Below are 14,074 nucleotides of genomic sequence, written 5' to 3'. Positions count from 1 at the left end.
AAAATTTTCTATAGAAATAAGATTTTGACATAATTTTCTACAGAAATCAAATATTGACAAAATTTTTTATATAAATACAATTTTGAAATAAAATTTTGACAACATTTTTTTCCGAAATAAAATGTTGATAACATCTTCTGTAGAAATGAAATTTTGACAAAGTTTTCTATAGAAATACAATTTTGAAAGAATTTTTTATATAAATAAAATGTTGACAACATTTTCTATAGAAATAAAAGTATCAAACATTTTCTATAGAAAAAAAAATTTGAGAAAGTTTTCTATAGAAATAAAATTTGGACAAAATATTCAATAGAAATAAATCTTTGAGAACATTTTCTACAGAATTAAAATTTTGACAAAATTTTTAAAGTAATAAAATTGTATATAGATATAAAATGTTGACAAATTTTCTGTAGAACAAAATTTTGATAAATTTTTCTTAAAAATTTTAAAGCTATTGAATTTATCTTTAAAATTTTCATTGACTTTTTCACCAATTAAAAATTTTTTCCATTGTAATATGAAACTACCCATAATGTGTACTATGTACTCATTCATACACCTACACGTATGGATCAACAGAGGGACACACATGCAGTCCTTCGACTCAGTTGCTAGCTCGCATACCAAGTATTATGTGTAAATGTAGATGTTGATGTAGTGTGGTGGCACGCATAGTAAATATTAATTTTTGAGAGAGAGATGGAGAGACAATATGACAAAATACCAATAGATAACAACAATGCATATTCACATTAAAGGCCTATTTTGCTTGTTCTGACTGTATGCTCGCTCAGCCATAAGAATTTAAATCCATTTTGAGCCTAAGCAGATTATTGAAATGCTTGATCGTTTTCATTATAAATGAAAAACAGAGCTGACAGTACCTGACATTGTCACTGTTCGACTCACATTTAAATTTCTATCGTTATTGCATATAGATATTCCAGAATGATGGCACACATACATACTTACATACATTCATACGAATGTAACCATATGTTTTGGGTTTTTGTATTAAAATATCATTGTGAGGCGAACGTGTGCAAATCCTTCCAATACCACAATTTATCATTTAGACACACAGTGAAATATGTACAAACGCCAACGATAGAAGAGTTCATCAATATTTCCAAGAAAATAAATCTATTAAAATTTATTCAATTTTTTTTAGTATTTGATTTATTCATCTATGTATTATTTCAACGGGATTTAATGTCTAAGTCTATAGGATAAGCTTGTGAAAATCAATAAATTCAAATGGTTTCTTGTTTGCGTTTTAATATTAATCGAAGGCCAAATCATTTCAACCACTTTTCAGAGAATAAATATGGAAGACTGCAAAAGTGTTCAGTAAATAGATAGATAGAAACGTATGTACATGTACAGCCAAAGGGGGAGGAGGACCCGATAACTACTTAGCTTCATCTACCGAGGTAACAGCTTTGTACAAGAGATTTTCTATCATATATTGAATTATCGGAATCTCGGACGTTGAAATAAAATTTCATCCATATTGGAAGCGTGGTGCAATAGTTAGCAAGCCTGCCTTGCATGCAAAAGGTCGTGAGTTCAATCAGAGTATCGACCAAACACCAAAAAGTTTTTCGGTGTTGGATTATCCCCTTTCAGTAATGCTGGTAATATGTCTGAGTGTTTCAAAGCCTCTGTAAGTGGAACGCCGTTCGGACTCGGCTATAAAAATGAGGTCGCTTGTCATTGAACTAAATATAAATTTTGGACTGCACTCAATGATAACAGAAGAGATCACCACTGTGGCATCACAAAGGACTGAATGCTAAAAATAGATTCGGGCAGCACTCATTGATAAGTCCAACACAGTGATATCACCATCGACTGAATACTATAAACTGTCCTAATGAGAATCAATTTTTACCAACTTTTTTTTTAATAAATAAATTAAAGAAATAAAAAATAAAATAAAAATAAAGAAATAAAAAATCCAAAGAAGAAATTTGATTAAAAATTTTATATAGAGAAAATTTTGATCTAAATTATTTCTATAGAAAATATTTAAAAAATATTATATGCAAAAATTAAAATTTAAATTTTATTAAAGACCATTTTATTAAATCGTTTTTATTAAAATTGTGTATAAAGGGTGATACGGTCAAAATTTGGTCAATATAAACTTGACGTATTTCTTCCAATTTTGCATTTAAAAAACCTGAACACCTCTCATTTTGAAGGCTCGCGCATCGCGAAAATCCGAACTACTCGCACGCAAAGCTGGCAAAATCGCTAAAAGTTGCCAAATCAACCGTTACAAATGTAATTAAAGTGTTTGGGGAACGTTTGTCGACAGCCAGGAAGTCTGGATCGGGGGGAAATCGAAAACCGGAAGCCGCTGAGACGACAAAGGGAGTTGCCGGTAGTTTCAAGCGAAAACCTAACCTCTCTCTCCGAGATGCCGCAAATAAGCTGGGTGTATCGTCTACAACCGTGCATCGAGCCAAAAAACGAGCCGGACTATCGCCTTACAAGAAGGTAGTGACTCCAAATTGCGATGATAAACAAAATACGACGGCCAAAGGGCGATCCCCGACGATGCTGACGAAGTTTGACTGCATGGTAATGGACGACGAAACCTACGTCAAAGCCGACTACAAGCAGCTTCCGGGACAGGAGTTTTATACGGCAAAAGGAAGGAGAAAGGTAGCAGATATTTTCAAGCACATAAAACTGTCAAAGTTCGCAAAGAAATATCTGGTTTGGCAAGCCATCTGTACCTGTGGCTTGAAAAGCAGCATTTTCATAGCATCGGGGACTGTCAACCAAGAAATTTACGTGAAAGAGTGTTTGAATAAACGTCTGCTGCCTTTCCTGAACTTAAAAAAAAATATATTCATATAATCTCATGTGTAGAAAATTTTATTTATGCATAGGTATGTATACAATATTTTTATACCCTTCGCCACACTGTGGAACAGGGTATTATAAGTTAGTGCATACGTTTGTAACACCCAGAAGGAGACGAGATAAACACATGGTGTCTTTGGCAATAATGCTCAGGGTGGGTCCCTGAGTCGATATAACCATGTCCGTCTGTCCGTCTGTCCGTCCGTCCGTCCGTCCGTCTGTCTGTGAACACATTTTTGTGATCAAAGTCTAGGTCGCAATTTAAGTCCAATCGCCTTCAAATTTGGCACATGTTCCTAATTTGGGTCAGAATAGAACCCTGTTGTTTTTGGAAGAAATCGGTTCAGATTTAGATATAGCTCCCATATATATCTTTCGCCCGATATGCACTAATATGGACCCAGCAGCCAGAGTTTTATACCGATTTGCTTGAAATTTTGTACAAACATAACACTTAGTCGTATAGTCAAGTGTGCAAAATTTGATTGAAATCGGTTCAGATTTAGATATAGCTCCCATATATATCTTTCGCCCGATATGGACTTATATGGCCCCAGAAGCCAGATTTTTGGCGGAATTTGGTTGAAATTTTGCACTAGTAGTACAATTAGTAGTATAGTCAAGTATGCAAAATTTGATTGAAATCGGTTCAGATTTAGATATAGCTCCCATATATATCTTTCGCCCGATATGGACTAATATGGTCCTAAAAGCCAGAGTTTTGGACCAATTTGGTTGAAATTTTGCACATGGAGTAGATTTAGCATTGTAGTTATGCGTGACAAATTTGGTTGAAATCGATTCAGATTTAGATATAGCTCCCATATATATCTTTCGCCCGATATGCACTTATATGGACCCAGAAGCCAGAGTTTTGGCCCAATTTGGTTGAAATTTTGCACTAGGAGTACAATTAGTAATATAGTCATGTGTGCCAAATTTGATTGAAATCGGTTGAGATTTAGATATAGCTCTCATATATATGTTTTTCTGATTTCGACAAAAATGGTCAAAATACCAACATTTTCCTTGTTAAATCGCCACTGCTTTCCTAAACTTCTAATACATATATATCGAGCGATAAATCATAAATAAACTTTTGCGAAGTTTCCTTAAAATTGCTTCAGATTTAAATGTTTCACATATTTTTTTACTAATATTGTGTTCCACCCTAGTGCATTAGCCGACTTAAATTTTGAGTCTATAGATTTGTAGAAGTCTGCCCAGATCGAGTGATATTTAAATGTATGTATTTGGGACAAACCTTTATATATAGCCCCCAACACATTTGACGGATGTGATATTGTATCGAAAATTTAGATCTACAAAGTGGTGCAGGGTATAATATAGTCGGCCCCGCCCGACTTTAGACTTTCCTTACTTGTTATAATATTAAATTGAGCCGACGGGCGTTTTGTGCAGCAAATAAATCAATTACTTCTTCAGTCGGCACATTTATTCGGCGATGAACCGACATTAATGCCAATCCATTGAGTCTACTCTCGCTAGTCGAATTTCTAAGATACGTCTTTAAACTCTTCATTGTTGAAAATGAAAGTTCGGATGAGTACGTAGTAACTGCAGGGATGGAAAATGCAGTACTATAGTACTTTTTTCAATACTTTTTCACCCCGGTCAGTACCCCCGCGAATGATTTAGTACCTTTTGTGTAGACATTTTTGAGTCGATATCAGATTTATGGTACAATAGCTTTGATAAAATATTTTAATATTTTGAGAAAGTCTTTATCAACCTTATTTGCTAATAGTTTTTACAAATATGGCAAAACAAACATGTTCATGAGGGAAGAAAATCTCGATTTTGTAAAAGACATAGTCAAAAATCGGATTTTATTGAACTTCAAAAATGTTTTAGTTGAAAAAAGAATGTGATTCTATATTATCGATTTTTTATTTCGGTAGAAAATGTTGTCAAAATTTTATTTCTATATAGAATTTTTGCAAAATTTTATTTTTATAGAAAATTTTGTCAAAAATTTGTTTCAATTGAAAATTTTGTACAAATTTTATTTCTATACGAAACTTTTGCAAAATTTTATTTCTATAGAAAAAGTTTTGCAACATTTTTTTTCTACAGATTTTTTTTTGCAAAATTTTATTTCTATAGAAAATTTTTGCAAAATTTTATTTATATAGAAAATTTTGTCAAAATTTTATTTTCTTTAAAATTTAGTCTCTTGACAATAATTTTCCAGTGAAATTTTTGTTGAAATTTAGTAAAAAGTACCTTTCAGCTCAAAAATACCTTTTTTGTACTTTCTTAAAAATTGTAGTTTCCATCTCTGATCCCCCTCACCCCCCCCCCCCTGAATACGGCCTTGTTTATACTAATTGAACTTGAAAAAGAAATTTAATTTGATTTTTTAAATAAACGATTTCACCGATTTACACGCGTTTTCCCTTGACCAAATTTTGACCGTATCACCCTTTATAAACTACTGCATTACTTATCACAATGGACTGAATAGTCTAAGTGAGCCTGAATCTTAATCGGGCTGCCACTTTAAGCTAACCTACTGCACCACTTACGGATTTGGCGACATCTTATCTTGTTTCCATATACTCACCGTATACAAATATCAGTCAAATAGGAAGGTCATCAAGGAAGGTAGCCTTTTGAGAAATCCTATTTGTTCGCCTTAATTTAATGCGGTCGAAATAAATTTCGTTTATTTATGCAAAATATTCTAAAGGTCACTTCTCGTTTAATATCAACATATCATCAAATTTTGTAATTCAAATTTGTCCATTTTAATCAGAATAAATATTGGTATTCAACACTTGTACTCTCCTCTTTTATTGTAGAGATTTAACGACGTTTTATATTATGCGGACATTTAAATTACATATTTTGTTATGCAAATTGTAATTTTATTTTTCAAATTGCATATTTGTTCACACGAATGTTCGATCGTCTCTCTCTCTCGATGAGGCTTTCATTCATATGCAAATATGTGGAGATGACGATAATAACCATGTGTGATTGGTTATGTAGGCACACAAAACACTATGGCACAGTATTCGGATGTTTGAATAAAAAAGGAGAATAGGTTTTGCCAAACCTTTACAATTTGTCTACATTTGATGACGGGTAGTTTCTCTGCATAGCATGCAAAAATAAATATTAAAATTTTGGCACAAGTTTTGGTGTAAGTTGTCTGATTCCTTAATTTTTTTTGGCATACAGGAAGAAATATTTTTGCTTAAGTGGCCAAATTTCAATTTTCCATAACAATTCTGAAGTTTTTGACCAAAATGGATGTGTTATCAATATCTCATAGAAGTTTTAAGGAGCTAGGAATGCATTATCGTTTAGTTCATATTATTTTTTCACATTTTCAACCTTAAATTCCTAGCACTTATACGCCACACGTACCTTTAGACTACGATTCATAATAATCATACGTCCCATGTTCCCCATTAAATCGATAATACTTATACGCTCCAAAGTACCCCAGAACAAAAGTTTCTGTAAAGACTAATATGTTATCCATATTCAAAGCTTCTCTAAGTGAGTTGTAATATGATTTATCGACAAATTTTAAATTTTGTGGACACAGAAAGAGAGAGAGAGCGGTATCTAATGCAAAAAGCGCTATATATTTCATTTTTTATTTTAAATGTTACTGTTTAAATGCAGTCGAAAATAACATCAAACCTTAGAATTAGTTTAGGTTTGTTCGAATTGACTTCCTTTGCCACGAGCTATGCCCTACGCTCCAATATTTCAGACTCTTGTAGACTATTTAGTCCATTGTGATACCACAGTAGCGAGCTTGTGCTGCCCGATTCCACGATCAGCTCAATGAAAAGGGACCTTTTATAACCGAGTACGAACGGCAATTCACATTGCAGTGAAACCACTTAGAGAAGCTTTGAAACACTTCACCGCTGAAAAACTTTTTGGTGTTCGGTCGAAACAGGGATTGAACCCTTTTGTATGCCAGACGGTCATGCTAACATTACACCGCGGTGGTCCCCAGCCCTTAGCTGCTTCACGAATGTGTCTCTGCGGCATTTTAGCCCATACCCGATGAAACGTTATCTTGAGAGAATCGAAAATTTAATAGTATTCAGTGCCAAACTTACTCTCCGAAATTTTCCATTCGCAAAAGTCCAAGGGATTGAGATCCTGAGATTTTGGTGAACCGATGAACCTCTTTTTAAACCATTCTTATATAACGCGTGTTGAGTGCAATAGTTCTTAGTCATGTTGGCATGTCCATGAACTGCGATCAGAAAGGTTTGTCTGATCAGGACTTGATTACTGTATAGGAAATTTTCTCGATAATATTCGGAATTTTTTACCCCACGATCGATAATGCAAGCCCAAAGCGACCATGACTGTAACATCGGGGGAAATCATTACCAACGGCTGCGCATGAATTCTGGTGGCAAATAGAAAATGTACATTTTCATTTTACCTTTTTGGCAACTAAACCCGATCCTTTTGTTCAAAAACTGCAGAATTTCAAATGACTTCTCATCGGAGAAAACCAAATTCGATAATAGGCCACTTTCGTGCAAGCGAAGCCATCTATTTTCTACGACTGCGGCGTGTATTTCAATAAAATCTAACCTTCACTTTTCGGCTAGTTCCTGGTGATGTAACCACGGTTGCCACTCGTGCAAAAAATAATCTACTAAAATTTAAAGAAATTTTTAACAAAATTCTACCAAATTTGAAAAACCTTATTTTGAAGGTTTTAAAAAATAGTTTCGGTTAGTTCATAAATATTGTGGAGCATTTTTCTATTCAAAATTCATGATTCTTATACGCATTCTATAATATTGGCTCCAAATTCAAAACACTCATACGTCCCATGGACCCATCCATCATATAATTAATAATACTTATACGCTCCAATATATCTCTAAATTAAATTTGTTGATAATCTCTGGAAATTTGAAAAACCTTATTTTGAACGTTTTAAAAAATAGTTTCGGTTAGTTCATAAATATTGTTGAAAATTTTTCTCTAAAAATGCATAGTTCTTATACGCATTCTATAATATTGGCTTCAAAATCAAAACACTCATACGTCCCATGGACCCATCCATCATAGTTAATAATACTTATTCGCTCCGATATATCTCTAAATTAAATTTGTTGATAATCTCTGGAAATTTGAAAACCCTTATTTTGAAGGTTTTAAAAAATAGTTTCCGTTAGTTCACAAATGTTGTTGACCTTTTTTCTATTCAAAATTCATGAATCTTATACGCATTCTATAATTTTGTGTTCAAATTCAAATATCTCCGATATATCTCTAAATTAAATTTGTTGATAATCTCTGGAAATTCTACAATCCAAACATTGTCCCACCCATACGCCCCATAGTCCATTCCCATTATAATTAATAATACTTATACGGTCCAATAAACGTAAAAACTCATGTTTTCGACAATTTAAAGAAATTCTACAATCACAACACTGACCTTAGTCTGTCCCATGAAGTCGAGCAAAAATTGGCTCGACTCCACAGGAAATTTTATGGTCTTAGATAGGTGACCGACGACTCGAAATAAGCTTGAGTGAACAAGACTAAAGCTATAAGTGAAGTCTCGGTTATTTCATAAATATTTGTTACTCGTTTTTTCATTAAAACTGCGTGGTTCTTATACACTACGTTTGATATTGGGTTGAAATTCAAAACACTCATACATCCCATAGTCCCTTCCATTATAATCGATCATACTTATACGCTCCAATAGATTTCCAAATTTTGGTTTTTGATAATCTCTGGAAATTCCACAATGCCAACACTGCCCTTAGACTGCAATTCATTATGATGATATTCCTTCCTATAAATAATACTTATACGCTCCATTATTCTTTTACATGAGTATAATATTGTATTAAAATTAAAAACACTCATACGCCCCATATTCCCTTCTATTATAATTAATAATACTTATACGCTCCAATAGATTTCTAAATTAAATGTTTTGATAATCTCTGGAAATTCCACAATCCAAACATTGTCCCAAGACTGTCCTTGACTGTAATTCCACATATTTCCTCCGATAAATAATACCTATACGTAGGACTAAAGCTGGAAAAGACGTTTCGGTTAGTCATATATGTTGTTTGTCCATTTTGCAAATAAAAATGCATGGTACTTATACGTCGCGTATAACTTTAGATAGGGATTTATAACACGCAATTATACCCAGCAAAAAAAAAATTGCAAGTTCTTCTTAAGGCACAACTTTAAAAGCACTTCCAAAAATGTCCTCCCAAAGATGTTTTTTAGTTTAACTGCACAGGAAGTTAATTAGAGTCAATTTTTATACCCTCCACCATACGATGGGGGTATATTATGTTAACTTTGTCATTCCGTTTATAACACATCGAAATATTGCTCTAAGACCCCATAAAGTATATATATTCTGTGTCGTGGTGAAATTCTGAGTCGATCTGAGCATGTCCGTTCGTCCGTCCGTCTGTTGAAATCACGCTAACTTCCGAACGAAACAAGCTATCGACTTGAAACTTGGCACAAGTAGTTGTTATTGATGTAGGTCGGATGGTATTGCAAATGGACCATATCGGTCCACTTTTACGTATAGCCCCCATATAAACTGACCCACAAATTTGGCTTGCGAATCCACTAAGAGAAGCAAATTTCATCCGATCCGGCTGAAATTTGGTACATGGTGTTGTTATATGGTCTCTAACTATGCAAAAATTGGTCCACTGCGGTCCATAATTATATATAGCCCCCATATAAACCGATCACCAGATTTGACCTACGGAGCCTCTTGGAAGACCAAAATTCATCCGATTCAGTTGAAATTTGGTACGTGGTGTTAATATATGGCCTTAAACACCCATGCAAAAATTGGTCGAAATCGGTCCATAATTATATGTAGGCCCCATATAAACCGATCGCCAGATTTGATCTCCGGAGCCCCTTGGAAGAGCAAAATTCATCCGATTCGGTTTAAATTTGGTACATGATGTTAGTACGTGGTATCCAACAACCATGCAGGAATTGGTTCATATCAGTACATAATTATATATAGCCCCCATATAAACCCATCCCCAGATTTGACCTCCGGTGCCTTTTGGAGAAGCAAAATTCATCCGATCTGGTTGAAATTTGATACGTGGTGGTAGTAAATGATATTTAACAACTATGCTAAAAGGGGTCCATATCAGTCCATAAGTATATATAGCCCCCGTGTAATCCTATCCCGAGATTTGATTTTGGAGCCTCTTGGAGGAGCACATTTCATCCGAGTCAGTTGACATTTGGTACATTGTGCTACGGCCGTTAACAACCATGCCTAACTACACACAAAAAATTATCACCAAAAGTTTTTCAATTAAACACTTAATTGAATTTGGAAACGGATTCAATTAATATGTTAATTGATTCAATTAATTATTTAATTAAATCCGAATAAAAACCAATTAAAAAAATGATTGATATTTGTTACGTTTCCAATTAAAATATTAATTGATTCAATCAATTCGGAAATAATTTTCAATTACAAACGTGATTGAAATTTTTTCCGTTTCCAATTACACATGTGATTGATCCAATCACCTTTGTGATTGAAACTGAATAATTTTGAGCAATGCAAAGACCGAAAAGAGAACAAGAGAATGGGTATTTATTCAACAATGTATGATGGAGAGATCAGTCTGTGGAAGTAACTCGTAACGAACGGTTGGGTTTTTGTTTTTCGCGTAAATTGAAAAACATGATTGGCGACATTCTGTCTGCTGCATTCAAAATGTGTGCATAAATATTTTGAACGCAACAAAAAATCATAGCAAAGGGTTGAAATAAATAAGGTGTGCAACAACAAACGGACACGTTGTAAAGGTTTGAAAAAATATATGACAGAACGCATTTGAAATTACCTGTGTTTGTGTTTTGTGGTATTGTAAAAATGTAAAACAATCTACGTTTATTGAAGGTAAAAAATTGTGAAATGTGAATACCGTTTTCCATTGAAGCCTGTTTACATTAAACGGACTAAAATAATATATTTTTTATTCATTTCTTTTAGTGACCAATTTTATTTCGTGAAATTGACCAATCAATCCCATCAACTCCATCATTTTATCAAATATATAATAATATGTTTGCAATAAAAAAGTGGGTACCGTATTGATCTTTTAAAATTATAATTTTTTTTCAATCCTAGTTTTCTTAAAACCAAGAGCGGTATGGGTTTGTTGGAAGATTCACCTTGAAGTTGCGAAGTAGCGTTGGCATTAAATTGCATTTTTGTTTTACCTGTCTTTTTCAGTTTGAACCCAAGTAGAGAGCAGTATATCTGGTATATAAACTAATGAGCTGAATTATGTAATGGTAAAAAAGTTCTTTCTTTTGGATTTAAAAATATGAAAAATATCCGATAATAATAAAAATATGTATTTTCCATTTATATTTTTTTCTATTTCCAGAATTTGCAAAGTATCATCAATATAATACCAAATATTACATTGCTTTCCCATTATTTTTGTCTTTGATTGGTTCAAATTTTAATAGACGATTTTAATGTGTGGAAATTTTGGAAAGGAATTGTTACTAAAATTAAATTACCGAGCTCCTTAACACCTTTTCATGCTAAAAGACTACAACTGCAAAAGAAGATTATAATTCTGCAACCTGGAACTAAGAATTGAACTTGATATTCTATGCAGGTAATGTTTAACAAAATTAACTTTTAATTGAACAAAATTAAATTCGAATTATTCTGTTTACTTTCAGAAAAACTAATTTAGCTTACAGGCTGCTGAAATATTGGAAATCTAGGCGCATCTACATATTAGAAGGAACATGGTTATTATTATAAGGAAGATAATGATTTATATAATTTATTTTTCACCCTATAGTTGTTATTGATAGTAGTTGTATTTGTAAGTTATGTTAGAACAAAACACAAATGACAAGAACCAAATTTATTTGTCTATTGCGCATTACAGACTATCAGTTATTCCGGACGGAATGTCGGTGTTTGTAAAGAATCTTACAATGTGTCGGATCGATACGACTTGTCGGCGATGACTAAATAATCGGTAAATGTGTTATCGATCCCATAAACATGCAGCAGTATCGATTATGCCTTCGGACTTAACTTATAATGTGCACAATATATGGGATATGTTCGACACGAGCACTGTCGTCCGGAATAACTGATAGTCTGTAAAGCGCATATTGCATAACTAAAAAATAATAAAATATTAAATATGTTTTATAAGAAACACATATTTTCTTTTATCTCAAAAGAAAAAAAAAAATTAAATACGATTTTGGGTTCGCAATATATAAATTTTTTGATCGAAATTTATAGCCAATTTCAATTAATTATTTAATTGAATGAATCAAGTAGTTGATTGATTTTTGTCGCGAAATTAATTAAAATTTTAATTGATTCAATTAAAACTGTGATTGAATTTTATGTTAAAAATCAATCACGTTTTTAATTGATTCAATCACACAATTAATTGATTCCGTGACAAAAGTCAATTAAATTTGTAATTAAAAATCGTGTTGGTTTTCAATCAAAATGGGTGATTGATACTATCATTTTCGTGATTGAAGACATTTCAATTAAAAAAATGATTGAATCCGCGATTTTCGTAATTGAAATCAAAAAAATTTTTTTTGTGTGTAGGTCCATATCGGTCTACAGTTATATATAGCCCTCAGATAAATCGATCCCCAATCACACAAAAATTGGTCCATATCAAGTCCATAATTGTATATAGCCCCCCATATAAGCTACGTACCGTGCGAAAGTCCATATGGATTCGTAATTTTTTGTAGACTTACCTATACTTAACTTTTTTGTCTAATATATACCTCACAATTTAGAAAACGATGTTAAGAAGTTTTAAGATACCACAACCCAAATAATTCGATTGTGGATGACAGTCTTTCGTAGAAGTTTCTACGCAATCCATCGTGGAGGGTACATAAGATTCGGCCTGGCCGAACTTACGGCCGTATATACTTGTTAATTTTTATACGCTCCAACCAATTTGTAAATTAAAGTTTTTGATATACTCTGGAAAACCAAATAATGTATTTCAAAATGCTCATACGTCCCATAAATAATACTAATACGCTCCATTATCCCTTTACATAGATAAACAATTTTGGCTTGATATTAATAACACTCATTCGCCCCACAGTGCCTTCCATTATAATTAATAATACTTATACGCTCCAATAAACCTATAAATTAAAGTGTTTGATAATTTCAAGAAATTCTACTGACCAATCACTGTCTTTATACGTCATACGTCCCATAGTCCCTCTTATTACAATTAGTAATACTTATACGCTCCAATATCCCTCTACAGATTTTTTTTTACAATCCATCGAATTTCCATTATCCAAACACTGTCGGTAGATGGTTTAAATTTTCAATTTATTTCACATAATTGCTTTAGGAGTTGCTTTTCGTATCATAACTATTTATTTATCGATACCAATTTTATTTTTCACTTTCGCTCAATTTCGCCTTGGCTAAAGTATGGCTGTACGAGGACGTTATACATTATGCAGCAATGGAGGCCATTGCGGTTATTATTGTTATTATTATAATTCAATGGATGGTTCATTCAAAAGCAGCATAAATGTTGATGCTGCGTATTTATTTAATATTGAATGCCTATTCCTGAGTAAAACAAAAAAAAAGGAAATCATTTTTCTGTTATCCAGTTCATCCCATCATCGAGCCCAACAAAACCATTCAACCTGAATGCAACTACAATGCATTTGCAATGGATCGATGCATGCATCAGAGGTGATACGAAAAGCCTCATAAATGAATGAATAAATAACATCAACACTCCAAGTGACCCCATTTGTATTTTAACTATGCTTAATTGATAATTTGCTTTTGGTTTAAGTGCCTGGCTTACTTATTCGCAACCAGGGAAATGGGTCACTCACTCATTCACACACTCATTCGTTCGTTCATTCATTCACTCATCCATTTCATCTTATCCCAGTTTTGTGTTGAATTTAATTGTTTGCTTTGGCTTGGTTTATTTTTCTTTGTTTTTGCTTCATACCGGCATTGGAATTATTTTATGAACAACACAAAAACGCAATATATTTGTATTCCATGAGGAAATATGATTTTGCTTTGTGGCATACCCCAGCATTTCGATTAAAGGTAAAATCGTATTAATCCAAA

General features: G+C 33.0%; 1 protein-coding gene and 1 long non-coding RNA gene across 2 annotated transcripts in view; one reads left to right on the top strand and one right to left on the bottom strand.

The window, feature by feature from the left end:
- The window catches only part of Nlg4 (Neuroligin 4), a 458,188-nt gene that overhangs the window by 408,490 nt on the left and 35,624 nt on the right, over positions 1–14,074 (bottom strand). The gene's annotated exons all lie outside the window — the stretch shown is intronic.
- LOC142220915 (uncharacterized) lies at positions 10,356–12,128 on the top strand. Its single transcript, XR_012717927.1, has 3 exons — positions 10,356–10,834; positions 10,928–11,567; positions 11,635–12,128. It is a non-coding gene; the product is annotated as an uncharacterized LOC142220915 (long non-coding RNA).

The sequence above is a fragment of the Haematobia irritans genome, chromosome 1, assembly GCF_050003625.1.
Source record: "Haematobia irritans isolate KBUSLIRL chromosome 1, ASM5000362v1, whole genome shotgun sequence".
NCBI lineage: Eukaryota > Metazoa > Arthropoda > Insecta > Diptera > Muscidae > Haematobia > Haematobia irritans.
The sequence above is the reverse complement of the archived record's forward strand: the minus strand, read 5'-3'. Positions and strand labels throughout refer to the sequence as shown.